The 27104-nt window shown below is 40.4% G+C and overlaps 1 protein-coding gene across 2 annotated transcripts in view; it reads left to right on the top strand.

Moving 5' to 3' along the window:
- The first annotated feature begins 456 nt into the window (after window positions 1–456).
- SH3D19 (SH3 domain containing 19) overlaps window positions 457–27104 on the top strand; it is a 78736-nt gene continuing 52088 nt past the window's right edge. Inside the window, exons 1-2 of one of the 2 annotated variants that reach the window (XM_004685202.2) lie at window positions 457–526; window positions 2276–2315. The gene's annotated coding sequence lies outside the window, so the exon portion shown is untranslated. The remainder of the gene's footprint in view (window positions 527–2275; window positions 2316–27104) is intronic. The other variant, XM_012726967.1, reaches the window with a different exon arrangement.

Here is a 27104-nt window from a genome sequence, read left to right as displayed (position 1 = left end):
CAGTTCTGTATGCATAAATAAATAAATCTTTAAATAAAAAAAAAGAATATATCACACTTGAATAAATGAATGAGTGAATTTGGGGAGGAAGTATTTAAAATACCTTCTAGCAGGTTGTCAGGTTATTTCCTTGAATTTTAATCACTGCCCACAGGCAGTGGGCAGGCATTTGTGTTTTCATAAAACAGAAAGTATAAAAATGAGTGTAGAATTTCCTGTTTCAACCAAGAATGGAGGAGAGCTATGAGCCGTCCACTTCCTGAGTGGCTGCATTCCAGGCTGTGCGAATGGGCAGAGCCCAGCCTCCAGTCAGAACAGGCCAGGAGGAAAGCCTTGGATGCTGAGTCTTGTTTACATGGGTTGTGGCTCTGTTTCTCCCCTCCTCCTGTGTGGCGTAGCCCTGGGACAGTCTGGGGGCGGGGGGGGGGGCCCTCAGTAGTGCATGCCTAGCACACTGTGAGAAGCTCCGATCCCAGCCACCTCTGACGGTGCTGCGGGCTAACTCCTAGTTCATCTGTACTCGCAGGTAAGAGCTGGTGCTGGCTGTGTAAGGAGAGCTGATCTGTAGCGAGTCTCTAGTTTTACTTTGAGACATTCATTACATTTTATTTTCTTGTTAGCAGAGCTAACAGGCTTAAAGCTGAAGAGGAGCTGTTGAAAAATGATTCAAGTGTGTGCTCTATTGCTGATTTTAAACTTTCAGTACCTAGCAAGTGAAAAAGACATTTTTGCTGAAAGGAGGGGTCAGATCAAGTTAAATTAAAGCAAGTTTTCAAAGCGACAGTAATACTAGTTCTCTGTGTATAGAAATTGGAACCAGAAGCAGATTATCATTGTGCATTTTCAGAGCATTTAGATCTAAATAAACATGTTCTATTGTGACTCTTTCTACTGGTTAGTTAGTCTTTCAGAGAACACTGTTTTGCTGTGTATCGACTCCTTGGTTTAACTTTGTTTTTCCTTTTTTGTTATGAACCCATTCAGAAATATATGTATTTGACTATGTACATCACATAGCTTTTCTTCCATTATTATCTAAAAGTTTTAAAGCAAGTTTTCATTATTTTTAATTATGACATTGCTGCTCCACCAGCAGTAAAATTGAGGACAAAAAAGGAATTCCTTTCTAAGCTTTACCATTATATTCTGTCCTGTTAGTATTAATTTAGAAGATATTTTGGAAAATTACATTTTGATAATACTGCATTGGATTCAAAAAAACATTGCATCAGATATTACTGCTGTCTGTTGTTAGTTTTTCCATAACATTGAGACCTTTTTACTTCATGTATTTATGTTTAAGCATATGTTGTAAAATGTCAATCCTCAGCGTCAGAAAGGACAGGCTGTGGGTTGTGTGATTCTTTTTCTTGTATGTGACAGTCTTTAACTTGATTAACTTTTAGAAGAAAACAAAGAGACACCTTAGAACAAAACAAAGAGACACCTCTGAAAACTGGAAGCTGCTATGCTCCTGTTTCCTACCCTGTAGTAGGGTTTTCTTGACCTCAGCACTGTTAACATTTTGGGCAGGATAATTCTTTTTTGTAGTGTACGTTGTAGGGTGTTTAGCATCCCTGGTCTCTGACCAGTAGGTGCCAGTAGCTCTTTCATCGTCCATTATGATAACCAAACATGTCACCACACATTGCTAAATATCTCCTGGCTGGGGGTGGGTGTTGGATGGAGCAACACAGAAATGCCCCTCATTGAGAACCACCCCCCTGTAGCACGGGAGATCTAGTTATTTGTGAAATATTGAAATCCAACTTCTGAAATACGTTGGGTGATGGAGAGTTAAGGATGAGGCTGTGCTGGTCTTAGTGGATTTGCAGATGTTGCTGTAGCTGACTGCTCAGTTTCCCCCTCTCCGTCCTGAGAAGCCTTTGCCAACCATGATTCATGGAATGATTTTTTCGAACTGAGTAATTTGTGGCTTTTCAGTCTCTTTTCTTTCTTCCCTTAGCTACATTTGTTTTGGTTTTAGCCAAGTATTTAAAATTGTAAAGACCTTTGAAAATTAAGTAATACATGTAATAAAATATTTTCCAACTAGATGGTTTTAAAAGCCACAGAACCTTTCTATGGTTGTCTTTCTTTGTATCCTTTCTACCTCCTTGTCTGACAAATCCTCTCAACCCTTGGGAAGAGACCTGTTGGGAAAGATGCAGAAACCTCCGAGCACATCTACTGGGATGGCAGCTGGTGTTTAAGAACTTCTTTTCCAGTGCTTCTAAAGCGTACTGTGACATAGAGCTGTCTTCTTTCTTTACAGATCGCAACGAACGAAATAAACCAGAGCATCGTTCTTCAAGGTATGAATTTATAATATTTAACAATTCTGTATATAACTTTTCACTCAAAAAAAGTTTTTTTGGAGGTAGTAAAAGTATCCCTTTTATTATTACTGTGTATTTGAATCATTGGTGGCATTCAAAGGAGCTGCGAAAGGAAATATTATTCATGGTCTGAGCAAAAGTTTTCTATAAAATTGGCTAATTGGAAGACATATTTTGAGAATTCCTAAAAGTGACAGGTAGATCTTTGCCAAAAATCATTTTATCCCTGTTTCCTTCCTATCATGGCTTTTTCCCTTTCACCTTCTTTAATCAGTGATTTTTATAAATGTGTTGCTTTTTTTTCTAACTATAAAACTAAACATGGGCCTGTAGAAGTTTTGCAAATATTTTTGAAAATACAAAGTTTTAGAAAACAAAACTTTGTCTTCTATCTGCTAGACTTGGCTGGCTACTGCCAACCTTGTGTATATATACACATATATACCAGTATCCATACTCATATTCCAGTTGAATTCTTTTAGGTTCATTAGTTTCAAATGACCAGGAAGGTTCTATTATCAGGAAGCTAGAAGGTATTCAATTAATGGGGTAATGTCAGAACAACCTAGAGAAATACTGCAAGAGACTGCCCACTGGGCAAATCTGTGACATTTTGAGTATCGAAAAATTTAATTGATAATGATTACTAACACATTAAATGTTTTAAAGTCTGGGCCCTCCTGGTGCTGCAGTGGATTAAAGCACAGCGCTACAAAGCTAGCCACAGCCATTTCAGTGAGAGTTCTGTCTAGCGGGGGTGGGTGGTGGTGGTGGTGGTGGTGATGGTGATCCACAGGGCGCAGCACACCTCTTCTGTCTCTTCCGCTGCTCCCTTCAGCAGTGTACTTTGTCAGACTGCCTTTTCTGCGCCCCACTCTGTCTCAGTGAATCCTCTCACCGCCCTGTACCTCTGGTCTGTACCAAGCTCTGTATGCATAAATAAATAAACCTTAAAAAAAAAGTTTTCAAGTCCATGTAAAAGAAATTGTAGAATCAGAAAATCATCATTTTGTAATTCTCAGTGTTAATTGTTGATTCAGACAAGGCTCATCGGTGACTCCTAAAATTTGAGTAGAAAATTGTTGGGAGAGCAATCCTTAACACTGTCTTAACACATTTTAGAATTTTTCATTGTAAAGGAGGTAATGAACCTCTACAGTGAAGAAATCTGGTGATCACATTTTTAATCAATATGCAAGAAGAAGTTATGTAAAAAAAGTATGTAAAATGTGATCCTAAAGTCTGATTCACCAAAGTGCTTTATAAAATTCTGAGATATTTACTATATAAGATTTAAAAATTTGTTTGAATTTGTAACTTTGTCTCCCATATACAGCTATTAATAACAGCTAGAACAATGTAAATGGAATGGCATTTTTGGAAACTAATTCAGAGAGAAGTAGGAGCGAGAGATAATAAGCTGGTTGGTGCCTGTGGCAGTCAATGCCATAATGGAAAGTTAGGAACTCTTCTTACCACCCTACCAGCTTTGAATAATGGATCCCAATGACTCATGGAGGTAAACACCCCAGCTACTCCAGCTAAAATATTTTATCTGCTGTGAGGATTTATTCATTGCAGAAAAAAAGGGGGAGGGGGGCAGAGAAATATTGAACCCTAAACCCATTTTTCAAGCATTATCATTTAAATGTTGGTCTGCCTAAAGTCTTACCCACCTGTGATAGTCCCCTTTGATACTTGGTCGTAGCATTCAATAAAAATTTAATAAAAAACAGAAGATGATTTTTTTTTTAACTTGAGAATGTGATTATAAAATTTATAAGGAAGAGCCAGAATAACCAAGGCAGTTTTGAAGATCAGATTGGATAGAGAGACTCATGGGAGCAATTTAGACAGCATTTTGTCAGTAAACAAACAGTTCAATGAACAAAACAGAGCCAAAAAATAAGTGAGTGGAAACATACAGTGCAGTATTATATGCTACAGCAGGACGGCATTACACACCAGTGGGAAAGCGGGGGGAGCCAGTGGTGAGGGTAATTGGCTACCTATATTTTGAAAATCCAGATGGCATGTTTTATTTTATCATGTGAGGCACATATACCCTGGAGAAATTATTTCACATGTGTCAAAGAAACCACGCACAAGAATGTCAAGAGTAGTGCAGCTTGGATTAAGGAAACTAGCTACATGACCACACAGATAAATCTCAGAAACAGTTTTGGATGATGAAATGCAAGCTGTGGAAGGATAGCTATAGCATAGCGCTTATGTAAAGCAGGAGCCAGCCATGGACCCAGCCTCCTACCACCTCGTTTGTAAAGTTTTATAGAAACTCAGCCAGGCCTGTTTAACAGTTTGCATTTGCATTGCAAAGTTGACTAGTTACAACAGAGGACATATGGCTTTCAAAACTGAAAAATATTCAGTCTGATCCCTTATAGAAAAAGTTTTGCAATCCATGTACAAAATGTTTGTAGACTCCCTGTTATCGCAGGTGAAATACAAACAATATTTATTTTTACAAATAACAGCTGTATTTTTAGGACCACATATGTATTAAAAGTATAGAAAGATACATGATGGTAATAATAGGATATAGGATATTGGTTATTAAAGGAATGGGGTAGAGAAGGATTTTTTTTTAAGAATGCTATCTTTTTTTTTTAAGACTTTATTTATTTGTAACTGGGGTACAGGCCAGAGGTGCAGGAGCGGTGAGAGGATTCACCAGAGACAGATTGGGGAGCAGAACAGGCAGGTTGACAAAGTCCACTGCTGAGGGGAGCAGTGGGCTGGTCAGGAGAGGTCTGCCACTCCATATGGGTCACCTCTGGGGCAGGCAGGATAGAACTCATGCTGAAGTGGCTTTAGCTTCTTAGGGCTGTGCTTTAACCCGCTGCACCACCAGGGAGGGCCCTAGAGAAAGTTTTTAAAGGAGATACAGAAGTATTTCTTAAATTAAGTAATGAGCTTTGCAATATTATCTATACTTTCTTTTTATGTTACTTTTTTAAAGCTTCTAAATTTTCATAATTTAATAAAAGGCCTTCAAGAATACTTGGAGGCCCTCCCTGGTGGTGCAGCGGGTTAAAACACAGCACTGGGAAACTGAAGCCACTTCCACATGAGTTCGATTCCCTCCTGCCCCGGAGGTGACCACATGGCGTGGCAGACCTCTCCTGACCTGCCCGCTGCTCCCCTCAGCAGTGTACTTCGTCGATCTGCCTGTTCTGCTCCCTGCTCTGTCTCCGGTGAAGCCTCTCACCTTCCGCATCTCTGGCCTGTACCCCAGTTCTATATGAATAAATAAATAAATCTTTTAAAAAAAAAAAGAATACTTGGAAACTGGGCCCTCCCTGGTGGCACAACTGGTTAGGACGCAGCACTGCAAGCTGGCTGCAGCCGCTTCAGTGCGAGTTGGATCCCCGGCCCTGGAGGTGCCACATGGCGCGGCAGACCTCTCCTGACCTGCCCGCTGCTCCTTTCAGCAGTGACTTCATCGATCTATCTGTTCTGCTCCCCACTCTGTTTCTGGTGAAGCCTCTCACCTCATGCACCGCTGGCTTGTACCCCAGTTCTGTATTGAAACCAATAGTCCTAATAACAATTTTTATAGTACATGAACATAACAATGAGTGAAATTTCCTTTGAATATATCCGAGAGAGAAATGTGAAAAGGAGTGAAGAAATTAAGAATGTTCAGAAAAAAACAGGAGACAGTTTCACAGACCTCTCATCATAGTCCTACCCCTGTAGTTCACCTTACTAGAAGCTCTGTGACTTTTTAATTTTTTGTCTCTTAGGAGACACACAAATAACACATGAAAACAGTTTCAAATAGTACAGAAATATGTGGTATCTGCCTTTATTCCACAAGCGACTGTCGAGCCTGATGAGTCAGTGTTTATCCTGGTCTGCTTTCTCTGTATATAGAGCACATATTCAAATACTGTTGAAAGTAAACAGGGGTACATGTGGGTGTGTTGTGTTTGTGTGTACACAGAAATATTTGCCATGTTGCCTTTTTGGCTGGTGTTTTAGGAGATGTTACCGTGTCAGTGTCCCGAGGAGGGAAAATTTTCCCCCTGCCACTCTGGATTCTTCCTACACTGGTTGAGCTTTCAGATTAATACCAGACAGATTTGTTAGGAGAAAAGAAACCATTTAATCAACATGTGTTTGTGGCCCCGCTGGGGCAAATGAGGGTGTTTGTCCTGAGCTAAGTAGTGGCACACAGGCCTGGGGCTTCAAAGAGAAGGAGGGGAACTCACATGACAAAAAGGTGACTAGTGATGAAGCCAGAACACTGAAGTTGCTTTTGCCCTTCCATATAGGTAGGTTTCTCTGATAGAAGTGTTGCTTCTGGTAAAAAAAAAAAAAAAAGAGCCACCAAAAAAAACCCAACTTTGGATGATGCCCTTGATTTTCATTCATCTTCTAAGTAGCTAAGGGGATGGTAAAAGTTTCCCATGAGTTTGCAGGGCCTTGTTTGACCTCAGTTCAAAATAATCTGCATGTCAAAGTGACATGTCTTGGGAAGCCTGTCCTGCAATATCTTGGTGAAGTCCTTCTGACTGTCTTGGGGAGACCGGTCCTTCTTCAGTTTCTATGATTTTTTTTAAACAGCAACATAGAATTTTCTTGTGTCGATACAGCACTTGGGTTGTTTCTGAATCATAACAGACATGATGCTGCAGTAAATCATTCTTTATGTTCATGTCTTCATATATACAGGTTGGAAGAAAACTTCTTTCTTCCAACTTTCCCTCAAATTTCTATTGAATTATTCTCATTGGCAGTTATTTTAAACTTGAAAATTGTATGTACCCTACATATCTCTTTTCCTCCTAAATCTCAGATAGCTTCATGGTGAGTCGATGCTACCCTAGGTCCCTAGGTTTTGTAGGGCCACTTTTTTTTTTTTTAACATTTATTTATTGATGCATAAGAGCTGGGGTACAGGCCACTTCCTAATTTCTTCCCTTGGATTATACTTTATATTAGTTCTTCACTCTTAAATGGCATAATTTAGAAGCAGTTACTTACACGGTTGTATAAAATCTGTATTAAGTAATCTTGAGTTGAGTGAATTTTGTATGTATGTTTATGGACCTAATCTGTTCTTAGGCTGTACTTTTACCCCACTAATAAGTATAATTGGGCTGTAAATGTTTTTTTTAGTGGTACAGCATATATTAGATTCTTCAAATGTATTGATTCTCCCTATAAACCACAAAAGTATATCAACTGGCTCATGAAAAAATCTCAGTATGGACAGAATCAACTAAACAGTCATTCAGTAGTTAGTTCACATCCCTTCTCATTAACAGTCTTGTCCTTCCAAATTGAATCAGTGTTGTCCTTATACATAAAACCCTTCTCAAAACCAGAAATCAGGCCTGGCCCACAAAATGTACTTCAGTGCTGGGTCTTCCGTCTTGAGTAGGGAGGGACTCCTCTGGGTCATACATCAGAATGCTGCTCTGGTGACAGGATTTGTCCCTCTGACTCATTCCAGCAGTAGAGCGGCATCCAGGGTGCACCTCCTGCCCCAGACAGCACTGTAAAGATAGCAAAAGTAAGACAGGAATACGTGTGATGTTCTCCCTTTCTCCATGTGAGAATCAGCATCCATTGGTAATGAAGCATAAATAGAAGGAAAGCATCATTTGTATGAATGCTTCAGAGTAGCTTCTTTGTATCTACAATTACAAACATCCCTTCAATTGTAAACCTGTTTCCTGGAGATAATATTGTCCCTGACAGGCAGTGCAGGCAGCCCTGGATGCTATCAGGGGTGACAAGCAGGACTTACAGTTTATCACCATCACAGCCCAATAGTTTCTCTGTGGTTGTAGATTCTAAAGAAAGGTAGCTCTAAGTAGATAAACACCTTTGAAGTTGAACTGCACTCCTTGGGATTTTCCCACATGGTGAATTACTATTGTTAGCACTGTCTTTGTCTGTCTGTTTCTATTTCTATGTGAAATTAGAAACAAACATTGATTTGTTCTGATGATAAAGCAGAATATATTTGTGACAGGAGATTCCGAAAAAATAAATACATGAAAGAAAAAAATCGACTACACCCTCACCTCATAATCAGGATTACATTTGACATATTTCTTCCTGATTTTTATCTTGTCAAAGAGATTTAAAATTTTAACACAGAGGCTCATAAAGATGCCGCCTCTAGGTTATTGTTTTCATTTACCATTTTCTCACGAGCCTCTTTACATGCTTTTAAATATTCTTATGTATTGTGATTCAGTTTTTTTGCTACAGATAGGACATTTTTGTCAGAAAGTATAAAATGGGAAAAACTACTAATCCAGCCACTGGGTGGGAACGACGATTATTATATTGGTGCCTCAGTGTTTTCTGTACATCCATGTTGGGTTTTCTGCATTTTAAACATAGTTGAGATCACACTATGTACTATACAGTACACAGGGCTGTATATAACCTGCTTTATTCGCAAAACAAGTTTATAGACGTTTTCCTTTGACAGGATTTTTCTTTTTTTTTTTTTTTTAAGATTTATTTATTTGTGCATACAGAACTGGGGTACAGGCCAGAGGCTCAGGGGCGGTGAGAGGCTTCACCAGAGACAGAGTGGGGAGCAGAACAGGTAGATCGATGAAGTATACTGCTGAGGGGAGCAGCGGGCGGGTCAGGAGAGGTCTGCCTCGCCATGTGGTCTCCTCCGGGGCAGGCGGGAATCGAACTCATGCGGAAGTGGCTTTAGCTTCTTAGTGCAGTGCTTTAACCCGCTGCGCCACCAGGGAGGGCCTGACAGGATTTTTAATGATATTTCAATCCATATTAGGAACATGTGTTGCTTCTGGTTGAACCAGATAAAATAACCCATTGAAATTTTCTTGTTCAATTTGACTGATCTTTATGTTAGAATGTTTAGATCTATTACCCATTCCTATTGTTTTCATTTAGATTACAAAACTGTACTTTCCGAAGGAGTCTTGTATTAATCTACAGTCTCCGGACATCCCCTTGCCCAGAGCTTTTCAGAAGCCAGCCTGAGCGCACTCAGGAGTGAGATCACTGGGGTTACCTAGACAGTGGCACACACCCCTTGATCCTGTGCTTGAAATTGGGACTCTGGGTAATCAAGTTTGGGAAGCATTGAAGATGATTCAGAATAAATACAAAAATACTCCCAGATCTGCCCAGCTCTGCAGAGCTTATAGGATAATCCAAAATGAATTCATAGAAATAGTTTTTCACTTGTTTAGGCTCTCCTTATATTGACAGACACATTCAGAAAGACTGGAATAGAAGGTAAGTGCTTGGGTTCGAGCCTCAGTCTACCTGAATTAGGGCCTGTTGTCCCCACTAAGGAGATGGTTGCACTCGGGCAAGTTTCTTAATCTTTCTTTTAGTTCAATTCTCTCATCTGCAAATGGGTTTAATAATAGTTGTGTCTTAAGTCATTATGTGATTAATAGTTGCTGTATCATTTGGTGTTCATCTAGAGAAACAGAACCAGTGGATGTAAATTAAGAGATTTATTGTAGGAACTTGACTATGCAGCTGTGATGGCTAGTTGGGCCAGATGGAATCCATAGGGCAGGTCACCAGGAAAGGCAGACAAAAACTTGTGTGCAAGGTCTTAAGCTGTTATCCACAGACAGGACTTTTCCAGTCAGCAGGGAGGCCTCAGTTTTCTTCTTACGACCTTTCAACAGATTAAACCAGGCCTGCCCAGACTAAGTAGAATATAGCTAGTAGAATTTCCCACATTTAAAGTCACCTGATTGTGAACTTTAGATGCATCTATACTGTACCATAACAAGCAACATATAAATTATAAAGCAGTGTTGATTGATAACTGGGGAATGTGGTCCAGCAAAGTTGGCGCATAAAATTGACCATCACAGATCTAATCTACTTGGGAATGAGTATGATCTCTGCTTTCCAAGTCAGGGTTCTTGGCATATGTGTAATCCAGAAGTTGTTTTGGGCAGGTCTGTTTGATATCTGTGAGTTTTGTTGTTGGTAACTGCATAGTTACATTATTCACGATCCTAAAGAATTCTTCTCACTGGGATCAGAGTCCTGATCATGGCAGGTTTCTCTGCAGGAACATTAACAGGCATCTGCATAAACACCCTAAGCTGTGGGCGACTTCTGCTCTAAGTGTTCATGTAACCTTTGCATGTCTGGGTAAGCGCACTGCCATACAAACCTGCTCTGCGTGGTGAATGGTGAAGTCTGGGGTTGTCTGGAACTGCTCAGTGGACCCATGGGATTCTCACATGAGAATCCCAGACATTATCTTTCACTACCAAAGGAAAAACACAGACTCTGTCCTGTGCTTTGACGAGTGGTGATTTTCCCACATAGCAAATGAACTTGCTCTCTGAAGTCATTTGCATTCCTTTGAGCACACTAAACCCTAAGCTCCTCTCATTGTGAATACAGGAAGATGTCCTTGTCCCCTCACTTAAGACAGGAAAGGATAGGCCTCTCAGAAGTGAAACAACTAATGGGAAAAGCGAAATAGTCGTCGTTGGGATACTTCCTGGTGGTCTTGGATTTCAGAGCTTATAGCAGTTGCTCTGGAAACAAGCCCTGTAGTTGATCCTCTTGTAGATTCTCTAGACTTGCCTTTCAGTGTTCAGCTCATCTCCAGAGTATGAACAGTGGGGTGATGATGCAGTACTGCTAAGTCTTACCACACATCTGCTTCTCTGAGAAGTGCCTCCGGCTCAAGTATAGGCCTCCGTGACCTGGTTTCCCCACAGACCTACCCCATTTGGCAATAGCTGGTGGACTTCTGATTTACACATTGATAATCCAGATTGTTCTCTTAGAAGCTTAAAGACAGAGCAGAGAGCCATTTTTTTCTGGAACTTGAAAATTATTTAGATTTGGGCTTGGTGGGACACACAGCTGATGCACACTGGCCACATATGCTGGGGAGCCAAAAGAGAGTGTGCAACTGTAGCAGGTGATTTGAAGAGAGAAGCAGAGGTGATGTGTTCTCAGAGGGAAAGAGAAAGCATGAGAGCACCCTATTTCCCAGTGTTTTTGTGAGGTTCAGCTGTACTTCCTGCTTGTGTATACTGCGTGCAATTTAACTCCCTTATTTTTAATTTGAGATGAAAAGAGTTCCTGTTACTTTCCATTTTACTGGATAATATAATAGAGGAATTAATAACAATATTGTAATCAAAAATAAAAATTATATATTTAACGCTTTTACACTGGCTTTAGGACTGTCTCTGACTATATAGCCTAGGATCTAGGATTTATTTGTACTAAAGGTTAGGATTCCATGAATATGTTGGAAAAAAAACAGTAGTGCTTTAAACTTTTTATGTACAAGCCCTATCCCTGCCATATAATATATGGTGTGATGAGGGAAATGTATTGCTGGTTTTATGAGCACTGACAGCAAATCTGTGCCTTAGCGAGTAATAGAAGCCTTTATTGTCATCTTCTGCCAACAAAGGGAAAAAATAAACTCTGTAATATAGGGTCTCCTAAAACAACACAAAATACGGTGAGATTCATGAATTTCCAAGTCCTCATTTGCATGTACTCCTTGGCATGTTATCTACTGTTAATAATCCCCCAAATGATAAAAAGTCTTAAATCATTTTCTAACAATTGTCAAGACCCTTCCGCCTTCTACCATCGCTTCTGATTTAAACCTTTCAGCCACGGGATGTTCAGTCAAAGTAGACAAGTTCTCAAGGTTCCTTTATATTTATGCACAGTTCTCACTTATGTAAGTGTTTTTGTGTGTTTTCCTCTCAACATTTGGCTATAAGTAAACTTCTTGTGAGACAGTGAAGCAACAACAGTCAAGAATTCCAGCTGCGGAGGCACATCGTCCATGTCCACACCCCAGCTCTGTCCGCATTCACAAGCAGAGGCTTTGGCTGTTTAAATTGTATAAACTCTCTCCTCATCTGTAAAATTGGGACACTATTGTGGCCCTCCCTGGTGGCGCAACGGGTTAGGATGCAGCACCGCAAGCTGGCTGCAGCCTGCTTCAGTGCGAGTTCGATCCCTGGCCCCGGAGGTGACCCACAGGGCGTAGCAGACCTCTCCTGACCCGCCCGCTGCTCCCCTTAGCAGTGGACTTCATCAGTCTGCCTGATCTGCTCCCCACTCTGTCTCTGGTGTAGCCTCTCACTGCCCCTGCACCTTTAGCCTATACCCCAGTTCTGGATGCATAAATAAATAAATCTTTAAGAATTGGGACACTATTGTATCTTCTGCTAAAGCTAGAGGTGTGGCTTAAGTTAAAAGATAAAAGGTATTAGAAGGATATCCAATTAGTTAGCCATTATCATTGGAATAAATTAGTTATCAAGTTTCTTCATTGGTTAGAGCAACTAATTGGTTCTTACTAAGTAGAATTTTCCCCAGTGTTCACACGTATTTTATTTTTCCATACCCACATTTATAAAATAAATTTTTACTGCGTTAACACGACTTGTAGAGTGATGTGCATTTCGGGTATGCCTCATTATAACTGGCCATCCACACTCTTCGTGCTCACCATCCCATGCCTAGTTTTCTTCCATCACTGTACGGTTGACCGCTCCACCCACTTCACCCACCCCACAGCCTCCTTCCCCTCTGTAACCATCAGTCAGTTCCCTGTATCTTGGTTTTGTTTTGCTTCTTTATAATTCACATATAGGTAGCATTTAAATTGAGGCCTTGTTGTTTTTTAGGTTTTATATTAAAAATTTTTAGAGCAGTGGGTGAAGTAGAGATCATCCAGTCCAATAATGTTATATTATAGATGTGGAGACCGATACTGGATGATGTGCTTGTGTTCACAAAGTGAGGAGTAGAAAGGCTAAACTGAACTCTGGATCTAAGAACTCACACAGTTCGGTCTCTGTGCCTGACAATACTAGAAGGATCTTTGGTCCTGAGCCCTATCAGCCCTCTCTCTGTGAGTTCACTTAATGCACGCAGATGCCGTGTGTGGAAAGCTCTGCCCTCTTCTCTTTGATCCTCTACTTACAGAAAGAAGAGGGTTGATTTGCAGTACATAAATAATCAAATTTCCCACAGATTTTTTTTCTGCTAAAGCTTTAGGCAAAAAAGAACACAACTTGCATTTATGGTCAGAAGGTTCATGACCTCAAAAATTACATCTTCATGTAACATTGATGAATGCAAACTTGACATCAAACAGAAATTTTGAACTTCCTGTACAATGATTTATTTGAAAGTAGGATTCACTTATGCTCAGTATTCAAGTAGTTTATGTGTTTGATAAGCACTGTGTTCGGCACTGAAGTGGTTTATACTAAATGTAGGGAATTGGAACAGATGCTCATAGCTCCATAGTGCTGTGCTTTAACCCCTTGAACCACTAGGGAGGGCCTTCTCCTAATTTTTTCTTTCTTTTACTAGTATATTTATTTCTTCTTTGTGAAGTATCTCCCCAAATATACTGTCTGTATGTGGAACTAAACAAAGCGACAAGCCCTATGATAGACCTTTTTCTTTCATTCTTCAAAAAGCTTTGGGTTTTGTTGCTCCAGAGAACAATGTCATAAACTCAATATTATGTTCATTATGGCGGTAATTCCTGTAGGGAGATCCCTCCTAGTATCTCCTGGAATCTCTTTCAAATAATACATGACAAGGAGAGCTTGTATGATCAGAGTGTTTATAAACACAACTGTGACTCCTGTAACAAGAGTGTAAGATGTGAAAAAAGGGAGATTGTGCAGGGTACATGAAAATGCCCCCTTTTCTTCATAACTTTTCTGTCAATCTAAAATGAATACAAAATTTACAACTTTAAGAAAAAGATCCTCTCCCAAACGATGCTTGCAAAGGCACTATGACAAAATAAGTTGCTGCAATTCAATTTTACCAGGGTAAATAGGTTTTATTCTGTTTTTACTACTATAAGATAAAATGACCAACTTGAATTATTTCAGTTAGAGAAATATCATTATTATAGGAAGCTGGTTTGACGGCCTCCCTGGTGCTGCAGTGGGTTGGGGCATAGCACTGTGAAGCGGTCACAGCCACTGCAGCATGAGTTCAATCCCTGGCCAGGAAGGTGACCTATATGGCACAGCAGACCTCTCTGGGCCTGCCTGCTGCTCTCCGCAGCAGTATATTTCAGTGGACCTGCCTGTTCTGGATCCGACCCTGTCTCTGGTGAATCCTCTCACCCCCACACACTTCTGGCCAGTACCCCATTTCTGTATGTATGTATGGATAAAACTTAAAAAAAAAAAAAGTTAGTTTGAAAACAGACATTTCTAGTGAAATAGCAGAGTTGAAAGGATTTATAATACAAAGTCTTTATATTAACATTAAAATTACTTCTTGGACAACTTGACATTGCAGGGCAAAAGCCAACAAGGTGGCTTCCGTATTCCTTCGTCGTGTGTCTACCCAGAGCACTTGTGTCATAGTTTATGATGCTGTGAGTTGGGCTCTCCACCTGAGGACAGCTATTCATCCTTGATTTGAGATGACATCCTCATCTCAGAGTGAATTAGGACAACTAGAAAGACAATCTTTTTGGATTCTAATTGCAAACATCCACAGATGAGCTGTGTGTTGCTTTATATTTTTGTGTTGCTCACCTTCACAACTGGAGGACGGTTGTCTTCTTAGGTTACAGACGCACCCAGGGGCCTCGCCACCTGCTCAGAATTGCTTCCCCCAGCTGACTTTCTGGAGAGGTGCTGGTAGTGCTGATGGGTAACTGCTGTTGCTGCTGTTGACTGTCCTGGCACAGGACAGGACTACACACACACACACACACACACACACACACCCCGCAACCCCCACCCCCACCATCCCTACCCCTCCCAGCAGTCTTTCTTTGACTCTTGTCAGGGTTGTGGCCTCAAGATTGATGAGGAATTAGCTCTGAAGCATCTCAGATTCTAAATCCACCACCAACAGTTTCCATTCTCTTTTCTCTCATTTCCACGTACTTCGCTTCCTTTTTTTGAAATTCCAGGAAGAATTCCAAATAGCCTCTGACTAGGTTCAACTCAGCCTCAAGCAACTATTTCCTAGAAAAAGCACAACCTGGTTGCATCAGAGTACTGCTCTGGAAGGAAAACCTGCCGCTCTGGAACGTCAGCTCAGGTGCTTGGAAAGGCCGCCTCTGTCTGCTGCTCTTTCAATAAAGTAGGGGTGTAGTTGTTGTCTAGACAGGTGGGGCTCAACACTAATGGGAATGCTTAAGTAATGTAGCTTTTTTTTTTTTTTTTAAGATTTATTTATTTGTGCATACAGAACTGGGGTACAGGCCAGAGACACGGAGGGTGAGAGGAGTCACCAGGTACAGAGCAGGGAGCAGAACAGGCAGATGGACGAAGTACACTGCTGAGGGGAGCAGCGGGCGGGTCAGGAGAGGTCTGCTGCGCCATGTGGTCACCTCCCGGGCAGGCGGGAATCGAACTCATGCGGAAGCGGCTTTAGATTCTCAGTGCTGTGCTTTAACCCGCTGCGCCACCAGGGAGGGCCAATGTAGCTTCTTTTTTCCAAGTAAGATTGTTAAGAAAATAAGTCTACCTACCTACCTATCCGTCCATCTACCTATCCATCCATCTATACAGTCACACATTCATTTTAACTAATAATTTCCCCCTACACCCCTCCTCCCCCCAATCAGATACTTTCTTTTGAAAGGAATTCTAACAATAGGAAGGGACAGGAGGACTCAAGAAACAGCCAGCATATTTCATAGACATTCTTAGGGTGACATAGCCGTTGCTTCCGGGTGTGAGCAGGGTGAACTTAAGCGCTACCAGACGTTTGCATTAGGCCTGTGCTCTCGTGCCAAGCCTGTTCTGAAAATGCCGATGCCGGGAGTTTGAGGAGTGACTCTGGCTTTGGCAGCTTCAAGGAGGTAAATGTCACTGTTCATAGCTGCACAATGTTGCCACTAAGAAGCTAATTATTTTTAAAGTTTGGTTACAATTTACCCTCTCTTCCAGTTGTATTCTATTTGAATGACTTTTATGCTTCGTTCTATTTTTGTGATATTTTAAAGATAGCCTGAGGTTGTTCTATATTTCCTTATCTTTATTATAATTTCCTGCTTAAAACAACAACAAACTTATCTCTCTACTTTTTTGTCTTCTCCACTTAATTTTAAGCTCTTTCAGTTGTAGGTGTTTGTCATTTTTACTGTTGCCCCTAGCGTGTAGAGTTCTAGGGATATAGAAGACTGTAAGGATTTAACAGTTACATTAATGACTTTTAAATTCTAAATGTTTATGTTCCTTTTTTTATGCTGGAGCAATAGGGCTTTGTGAAATTCATAGATCACTTTGTTTTCATAAGTTGTTTCAAGTTCTTGCTAGGATTATGCTAAGAATCCTATTCCTGTTAATGATAAGATTCTGGCCTGTAGATTGATTCTGCCCTGTAGATTGATCTCAGCCTGTCATTCTCAGAAAGTGATCTGTTAGTTTGAATGGAATTATATTCAAGGATCATGAATTTGACATGAATCAATTATTTTCATTTTTTATTTTATTTTTTTTTTGCCATCACAAATCTTTCTTGAAAAGAATTTACAAATTATTAAAGTAATGCTGGCCATTATATAAGGCCTGTAAACTATAGATAAGAAACCATAATTCTATACCTGTTAGAGACAACTGTTGAACATTTTGAGAATATCTAGTGGTGTACTGATAAATGTTGAACACCAGTTCTCTGAGTATAATTCCATATGCATATTGGTTGACATTTTTGTTTCTATTAATAAGCGAGATGAAATTGTCATGTTAGAATTTCTACCACTTTTGTTAATGACCTGAACAACTTTGCTGATTCAGGGGAAAGTTTTCAAATATTGGAGAAATAATTCCTCCATTTTGGGGTGCTGTTGATAATGTAATAGCTACAAACACAATGCTTTGATGTTGAACCGGCTTTATTAACATTTCTTCATCACTCTCTTAAGTGTTTCTTAAGTAAATTAAACCTGGCTTGCCAATTTTTGTGGTATTTATATTCCCACCATGGCCCGTTGTAAGCTGTTGCCACTGATGGGGAAGCTGGGGAGAGTCATACAGCGACACATAATGTGGTTTTCCACTGTATGGACTGTTCCACTGTATTTTCCATTATGTGATTTTTCTCCTGTACAGACATCATAGACAGTCATCTCCAGATCGGTTCATCTACCTTAATGGACGCAAATTCCAGTATCAGTTGGTCATGTTCTGTTGCTTTGCCATTCACCTCATTGGTCCATCTCACAGTGGGGAGAGCCGGTGGCAGGAGCACAGGGAAGGAATGACTTAATAGAAGGCCTCCATCCCCCAGTGTGAGGGGAAAGAGAGGATGCGTAGAGTCGGAAACAGCCCTCTGCTGTGGTGCCGCAGGTCACCCCTGTGGGTTTCATCACACCTCAGGCAGCTCCCTCCTGGGGGCTGTTGGAAGCCTTGTTCACCTCTTTGGTTCAGCTCCCCCCCACCTGCCATTCTTTGCTACAGTCTCTTCTGCATTTTCTTGTTTTCCTTTGTTGCTTCTTTCTGATGCTCATAGGGGGATTATTTACTTTCTGTGACACTTCAGAACATCTTAAAAAGATGGAAGGACATGCTTGGGGGCACTTGTGTTCAATGTCTGCAGCTCAGTGACGAGTCATGCTATTAAATGTATCCTCAAACATGTGTGTACTTGCTTTTCTTTTGACTCTAATTTACAAATTTACTATACCTGGTGGATAATTTCATTGAACTGTTCGTAATAAGTTTAAATGTCTTTAATGTTCTTGAATTACCAAATATTTTCTTTGTATCCAGTGGAAAAAGTTTTCCAGTGACTTTGCAAAAATTAGACATTAGCTGGTGGGAGCACTGCTCACATGCTTATGTAATGGAGAAATTGTTGAATACTTGCAGTGAAAGTTCTGTGCCTACACACTGTTGAAGTTTCTGTTCCAGTCCCCAGAGGAGAACAAATACATGTGTTGTTAGAATGAACTCAGCTGTTTCTGTTCCATTGTACATCTTGGTCAAAACCTTTGACTGTGACAGAAAGAAACTTTTTTTAAGAATTGCCTGTGTTTGAAGGGTTTGGTTAAATAACTTTTTAAGGTCACATTTGGTTTTATTAGTAAGTAAATGCCTTTCAAAAGATTGTGTTTTTTATTTAATTTTTTTTTATTAAAGTAACATTGTACTATGACATTATGTAAGTGCTAGGTGTCCATCACTGGGAATCAGCGTGTGTACAGACTTGATTAAGGTCTCTGCTGAAATCCAAAACTGCCTTTTACCCTACACTTGTCCCTCTTTCCCCCTCTTACCCACCCCACCTTTCTCGTTCCTTCTGGTGACCACTAATGGGTCTTATAGTTCAAATGATTGTTTTTGTTTTATTTAGTTCATGTTTGTTTTCTCTGCATACCACATATGACAAAACCACAGCCAAACATTGTACTTAATGATGAGAAACTGAAAGTTTTTCTGTAAGGTCAGGAACAAGACAAGGATGTCCACTTTCATCTCCATTCAGTAGAGTGGCATTCACCAAGTTATTGGACCTTAAATAATTTATTCATTTTAGTAGAAACATTTAAACCTAGCTTTAAAATAGCTGCACCGTGGTAAACTCTTTAACATCAGTCTTGGTGGTTGATGAGCATTTTGGTTTTTTTGTTTGTTTGTTTTTTGATTTAACATCAAAAGCAAAAATAAACAGGAGGGATTACATCAAGCTAAAGTAAACCTTTGCACATCAGAACAAACTGTCAATAAAATAAAAAGACAACTTACCAAATGGGAGAGACTAACTGCAAATCACCTATTTGATAAAGGGCTAATCTCCAAGAAATATGAAGAACTCATACAACTCAATAGTAAAAAAATAAACAGCCCAATTAAAAAGGAGTCAGGGACTCTCCATAGACATTTTCCCAGAGAAGCTCTGCAGATGGCCTGTGTGCACTTGGAAGGTGGTGGTCAGCTTCACTAGTTGTCAAAGACCAGAAAGGACAAGTGTTACAAGAAGTGAAGAAGAGCAAACCCTTGCGCCCTGTTGGTGCGAACGTAAGGTGTGTAGCAGCCATGGAAAAGAGTGGGGCAGGGTTGGGGGGGGTGTTCCTCAGAAGGTTCCATTTCTGGGTTATTAGCTGAAGAAACAAAACATTAATGAATGATGATGCTTTTGTCAGTTTCATATGCTTAAGGTATGTTATTTTACCACTGAAAAAGTGAATTCCTCATGGCATTTTCATTTTTTTTTTTTAAGATTCATTTCTTTATGCATATAGAACTGGGGTACAGGCCAGAGGCGCAGGGGCGATGAGAGAATTCACTAGAGACAGAGCGGAAGCAGAATAGGCAGATTGACGAAGTACACTGTTGAGGGGAGCAGTAGGCGTGTTAGGAGAGGTCTGCCGGGCCATTTGGGTCAGCTCTGGGCCCTGGGATTGAACTTGCTCTGAAGCGGCTGTGGCCAGCTTGCAGTGCTGCGTTTTAACAAGCTGCGCCACCAGGGAGGGCCTGGCATTTTCATTTTAATCTTATAAAGAATGGAGAAACTTGAAATAATGTTCTTCACTTTTTTCTTTCCCTCTGTCTAATAAAAAAAAAAAACCTCTGTGGGGTTTTTTGGCAAGAGAATATTAAACTGGTTAATTGATGAATTTGGCCTCAAAACTACCACAATCCAAGTTAAGGCATCTCCCCAAATGTGCACATGTCTTTGGGGGTAACATTTTGTTGCTAGACCAGTTTCAATTATTAGCTGTATCTGGAACTTATGAGTCTTGGTTGTGATTTTGATTGCCACATCATGAGGGCTCACCAGGCACCTTTACATGTCCTAGGTTTCAATAATGAGTGATTTTTTTTTTTAAAGATTTATCTATTTATTCGTACAGAACTGGGGTACAGGCCAGAGATGCGGAGGGTGAGAGGATTCACCAGAGACAGAGTGGGGCGCAGAACAGGCAGATCAACGAAGTATACTGCTGAGGGGAGCAGCGGGCGGGTCAGGAGAGGTCTGTCACGCTACGTGGATTTCCTCCGGGGCAGGCGGGGATCGAACTCATGCAGAAGTGGCTTAAGCTTCTTTGTGCAGCGCTTTAACCAGCTGCGCCACCAGGGAGGGCCCATCAATAATGAATGATTCTTAATGAGTTAGGGATGATGCCAAAAAACCAAAACGTTTGGTCTTCCCTGGTTATACCTTCACTGAAATATTAATTCCCACTTTTTTCCAGATAGACTTAGCAGCTTGTGTAGGGAGTCTACTTCCTTTTTCCCTCCATCTATCCTGTGTCTTTTGGGTGTCCTAAAATTCGAATCTATTAGCCAGATACTGTCAGGGACTTATGTCCTAATCCTTTGCTTGTCAGCATCTCCAGAGAAATAAAATTAACCTGTTATTTTAAAAACATTAGATTTGTTCATGCACCAAGGAATAAAAATACAACTAAAGCTAGGGGCAGAAATGTTAGAATTAAGAGCCACTTATTAAAATTGTGAACTCTGTGATCTGATACAAGTGTTTCCAGGTATGCCTCTGGCTGCCTGTAGCACATGTAGGAAGCAGTGTGTGTCACTGATCTCTTTCCATCTGGCATTCTACTATTTTGCATAATAGAAAAAAGAAAAATAGATCATATGTCCTGGTGAGAATCAACATAAAAGAATATTTATGCATGTTTTGTAAAATACAAACTAACATCATGTAGAGCAGATTAGTCCAGATACATGAAAAAAATGGTGTGTTATGAGAAACTTTTCCTTCTCTTTGCTTCCACAGTTTTTATTAGTTTATATTTTTTTAAATTCTTGGACCGGGGACTTACACGTGATGTTTGCTGCTGCTTATAGAGATATTATGATGATTCTTCATATGGACTATGGTGTAGAAAATGCCTACCTTTAATTTCTCCTGGGTTGTGACCACTGAGACTGTATTTTCAACAGGTTCCTGCATCCTAATTTCTCTTTTAAGTACTTGCAAGTCTCATGTCTGTCACAGGGGGTTTATGCCCGGTTTCCTCTGACCAACCGTAACAAAGTCCTCAAAGGGACATGTCAGCTCTTTGTGGTGGAAGCTCTTCTGCATACAGATTTTGAAACCGGATGACAGGCTTTGGGGGAAAGTTTGAGATTTTTTGCCCCTAAAAACATCGCTTTACATCCCTTAAAAACCATTGTTAAATAGGGTGTGATTGGATGAGTCATTTGTTTTTAACAGACTTGTTCTTCACATGTGAACCAAAGTACTGTATGACCTGCAATCTGAATGCACCACGAGGACTTTAAAAATTGTCATAATTATTTTTTTAATTTAAGGTTTGTAGGCAACGTCATTGTGTGCCTTGCCTGAGGGAGTTCGTACCTTAGTAGAAGAAATAACACACCCAAATTCTTCCATGCAAGGCAAAAGATATGTGAAAGTCCTGCGTTTAAGCAAGCAGAACTACTGACTGTGAGCTGTTCTCGTGTCTGCAGCTGCTCACTGCGCAGTGACGCCCTCACAGACAGACTCTGTGGCATGATGCCTGGAATAGAAGCATTACCTTTTCTTGATTGAAAGTTAAAATTGACTTTAAACAGTTACGTCCACACTTGTTTTTTGGTCAAAAATACAGCAATCAGCTAATTAAAAAAAGGAAAAATGAGTCTAGGTATTGTGGATGTTTCAAACTTAAGCTTCCATAGACACACCGAATTCTACTCTTCTGTCCTGTATAGCATATAATGGATTTCCCTTTTTTAAGCCTTTTGCCAGCAAAAACTTATAATCACAAAATTTAATCTTACTGTGTATTTCTCTATGTCCAGAAAAGAGATTGGATATTACCTCTTTTAGTCTTTCTAGGTTTTTGTTTTTCTTTCTAGGTTTTCTGCATAAACTCTCTTTATAGATCAGTTTAGGTTGCCTGTGGAGGTGTGACTTATTCTGGTTAATTCCGTGGTTGATTCAGTAGGTGTTTATTGAACACAGTTTAACATTAGACCCACAGTTCTCAACCTTTTTGTGTTCACATTTGAAGAGGTTAAAGATGTTGATTCATGTTTTTGTAAATGTCACCTTCTTAGATGCCCCATACCTTGGCTCAGACTAAGCTGTGCCTGCTCTATGCCATGTAACATTACACCTTATTAACATCATTGTATATTTTCATGTATTAGTCATGGTTTGAAATTTAGCAGCACGCCAGTGTTGTTTCTTCTTAGCAAGGAGTTACTTATCTCAAAAATATCTAATAATAATGCTCAATGAGAAGTTTTCAATACGCATATTTATCTCTGCAGATCCCTAAATTGACACTTAAAAACAGTATTTACTGCTAAATGAGGCGCTTCCCTGGATCTAATGCACCATCTCTTAAAAAGACAAACCAGGCAGGTTCCATTAGAAGACAGTACAGTTTGTCATTGAGCACCAGATGCTCGTCAGGGTGTTATTTTGATGAGAAATACCTATTTTTAAACATTAGGCCCAGCGACTTTTGGCAAAACACACATCCAACAAGATGTAACTGGGAATTGAGACCAGAAAAAACAGAACTGGCAGCAAATTTATTCCTGGGGATTTGCTTATTAAGTAGACTGTAGGCGGAATCACCTGTACTATTCAAATGATATTTCTTTCTCTGTGTCAGTAGAATTGAGTTCACATTAGTTCAGTAAGCATATGATACAGTTCTACTGCATTGCCCTATAAAAAAGACTAGAAGCCTGTTTCTCCTTGAGAAATTTGCAGTCTAATTAGGGAATCGAGACATGCATATGTAGGAAAAAGAAAAAAACAGAGAATTGGGAAAGAAGGACAGGGCAACCTATTCTAATTTAACTGTACTGTAGTTATTAATAATTGAGTTCAAAGTCTTTTCTCCGTCTTTGAAAACTTTTGTTGGATTTCCTTTATAATCAAGCTACAGAAATAGGAAGCTAAATCTGCAGAGCTACTGATTGCTCTGCCCATTTTGTGAAAAATGTCATGGAGAGAAAGACCTGAAGGGACAGAGACCTGTGTTTTCAGTGGGGTAATAGAACTGTCTCAAAAGCTGGTCAGTCTGTTATGTTTGCTTTGCTTTGTTACTGCTTCAGCCTTGTAGGAGATTAGGTTGAGAAGAACTGCGCATTATGAAATGCAGAATGGTTGTAAGTGGTGAATAATAATTGCAAATGAAATACAGATGGTCAACTACTTGAATCTATTAGGTTTATGAAAACTATAGGATAATTCAGCTACCCCGGCAGCTCCACAAATTTTGGCTTCATCAAAAGAGCCAATAGACATACTTCACCAGAGATGCATGCAGATGGCCAGCAGGAGCATGAAAAATGCTCATCATCACTTATTAGGGAATCACAGACCAAAACCACAGTGAGAAACCTTCTCACACCTGTGGAAATGGCCCATACTTAAAAGACCAATAACAAGTGTTGGTGAAGATGTAGAGGAAAAAGAACTTTATACTCTGTTGGTAGGAATGTAGGCTGCTTCAGCCCCTAGGAAAACAGCATGGGGGGTTCTCAAAGTACTAAAATCAACCATGTGGTGCAGCAATTCCATTCCTCAGTGTCTCCCCCAAGGGAATGCCACGACACTAAAGTGAAGCAGAATTGCACTAATCTGTACTTTGCAGCGCTGGTTAAATAGCCAGGTTATGGGAACAAGCTCAGCGGAGGAGCGTTAGGGAGGCAGCGGTGTGTGTACACTGTGGAGTACTATTTAACTGCAAAAAAGATTAAATGTTGCCATCTGCCACAGACTGGGCACAGCTGGCAGGGATTATGCTACATGAAATAAATCCAAAGGAGAAACACAAATACCTGATGTTTTCGCTCCTGGGGACTATAAAGAAACAAAACAAAGGAACAGATAAGAGTAGAACAAAGCAAATCCTAGAAATTTAACTGAACACGTGTAGCAGCTAGAACAGCAGAGTGGGGAGCAGAGGGGGGGGAGCCTGGTCCTACATAATGTGATGGTGTTTATACACTACGGACATAGCATTACAGCTTTATATTTGTCCCAGTGGCAAAATACTGTTTAATAGTCCATACTTCTCCCAAATGTGGCCTTCATGGGCTGGTGTAGTATGCTGGGGAAAGTTTCATGCACTCGCATATATGTATGCACATAAGCACTGTTGCTCTTTCTTTGGAAAAGCAAACCAGGTTTGGCTCCAGGCTTTGTTTATAAAAGTACATGTAACTTTTTTCTTAATGCAGAAAGTCAAAGACATTTTTTCTTACTGTGTCCTGAAGTTACTATCACTTTGAAAAAGCACAGGTAGTCCTTGACTTACAAACCCTGACTCGTAAAGGTCCTTTTCCTAGAATGGCTGAACGTCTGTGTTCCTCCGTAGAAAGACTCTTTCCATCGGGCGTGGCTGTTGTAGCACTACTGTCCTGAAACTGTTCTGGTGCTAGAAAATGTACTTACTACTCTCTTTTTGCCTCATCACTGCCATTGTCCCACTCCTCTACATCCAGCCCCCAGTTTTATCTCATTATTTGTCACCATCAACATGACCACCTGAAAGGAAACCCAGCGTCTTCCCTTGTATATAAATCCTTTTACTGTGTTTCGTTGCACCCACTGTAGTGCCTCTCAAATGGGAGCATTTTTCCCTCCAGAGGACAGTTGGTAATACCTGAATGGAATTGCCAGAAAACTGCATTGTCAGAGCTTTTAGCAGTTGGGGGTAGGGGGGAGTGTGTTTGGCATCTAGTAAGTAAGGGCCAGGGATACTGCTGGCCATCCTGCAAATACACAGGATGATGTTCTGTCTTCCTGGAATAACAGTAACTGTTAGGCTTGAGGTGAGAAACCAGCTCTCTTTTAAGCATCAGCTCTGTTTTCTTCCACTCTCCCAGAGTTGAAGCCCCTCTGCTAAGCTCCCATAATACCTTATACAACCTCTTTTCCCGTGGCCTGTTTTCATCTATTAGTCTTGAGGGCAGAGGTTGTATGTTATTAATATTGGTGTCCCAGTTTGTGGCACAATGCTAGGTGCACAGTGAGAGCTCAGTAAATGAATAAATGACTAACACGTCCCGGGCTTCTCTGCTGCCTTTATAGTACATCCAGAGACCTCCTTTGGTGCATTTCTATGTGCCTTCCCCTACCCTCGCTCACTACTTATCTCCTCAAATACTAGTACATCAGTTTTATTATCCCTATACGTAGTTTCCTTTTCAATATGGATCTCAAATATGTTTTTAAAATACTGGCGAGATACCAGCACTCCTGGATTTAGCCATGAACCCTTTGAAAATGGCAGGCTTGGCCCTCCTTGTTGGCACAGCGGGTTAAAGCACAGCACTAAGAAGCTTAAATCAGTTTCGCATGAGTTCGATCCCCACCTGCCCCGGAGGTGACCACATGGCGTGGCTCTTGACCTGCCCGCTGCTCCCCTCAGTAGTGTACTTCATTGATCTGCCTGTTCTGCTCCCCACTCTGTTCCTGGTGAATCCTCTCACCCTCTGCATCTCTGGCCTGTACCCCAGTTCTGTATGAATAAATAAATTAATTAAAAAAAAGAAAAGAAAACGGCAGGCTTGCCTCAAACACACTGGCAGGTACATACAAATTAGCAGCAGCCAGCAATACTTTTTCTAGGGAGCTATCACAGAGCAGTTCTCACTTTTTTTGAAACCCTGGGCTGTCATATTCCTTGGATTCTTAGTGTTTAGCCTGCCTGATGGTGCCTGGCATCAACACTTGCCTGTATTATGTGTCCCCACCTATTCTTTGGCATGGCATTTGAGTCCCATTCCCTTTACTGTGGCTTCTTTATATTCTTTGCTCAAACTAAGTTCAGCTGTCTCCTTACACCTGATTGTTTGCACGTGCTACCTGACACTCCCTCTTCAGAATGTTCTACACATTCTTTGGGTCTCAGTCAAGACATCATATTTTGGAAACCTCTCCTTGAGTCCCTAAATACTGTGATAGATACCTTTTTTGCATCCATAGCACTTTTGTGCCTTTCCCTAGATATTGTGAGTAGAAAGGTAGTGACAATATTTGTCTGAGGTCAGTCAGTGCTGTCAAGGCACCCTGAGCAATGCACCACATATGTGAGGTGAGGATTGGATATAGGATAGAATGAATGACACAGAATATCTCTTCCAGCCTGCAGAAATCACCAATATGGTTAAACCTTCTGCTGGGAAGTAGAATGAATCAATCCAAATATTGAGTGTCACTGGGGAAGTTAATACAAGCTTTTTATTCACTGGCAAGTCTAAAAGCGTGACTTGAGGACCGCAAGTTTAAATCTCCTTAACTTCTTGTATTGCTAATGGATTTACTGACTGGTGCTTTAATGATGTACCCATGGCCTTTGTTGAGGATTTTTAGGAAAGATGCATTTTTAAAAGATATATTCAGTTACTTCTAGTTCTTCTAGAAAGAACTCCCAAAATAGATTATGATGGGCACTTGCAGGCCCCTCCCACCCAGGCCAAATCCAACAGTGTCAGTAATTGGGGGGTGGGACGATGAGTAAAACTTAAAAAGAAGGTGTTGCTTTGAAAGTTGTGTAAGTATTTTTTAGAATCTATTCCATAATGATAAAACATTCAAAATGAAAAGAAAGCCTGGCTTTTCATAGATGTGATAAATACTGTGTTTTTTTTACAACATCAAAAGGACATACCTAGCAATTTTTATGTTGTTTTCTGCTCTATCTGCAGAGCCTGGCATGAGACTCCAGTATGGAGTTTTGGGAGTCAACTATAAACTTGGGTTTTTTTTTTTTTTTTTTTTTTTGCCTATGTATTGAAGTTTGTAGAATACCTACAAATCAAATGTTCCGTCATCCGC

This window comes from Condylura cristata, unplaced genomic scaffold, assembly GCF_000260355.1.
Source record: "Condylura cristata isolate star-nosed mole 26May11 unplaced genomic scaffold, ConCri1.0 scaffold00018, whole genome shotgun sequence".
Lineage (NCBI taxonomy): Eukaryota > Metazoa > Chordata > Mammalia > Eulipotyphla > Talpidae > Condylura > Condylura cristata.
The sequence above is the reverse complement of the archived record's forward strand: the minus strand, read 5'-3'. Positions and strand labels throughout refer to the sequence as shown.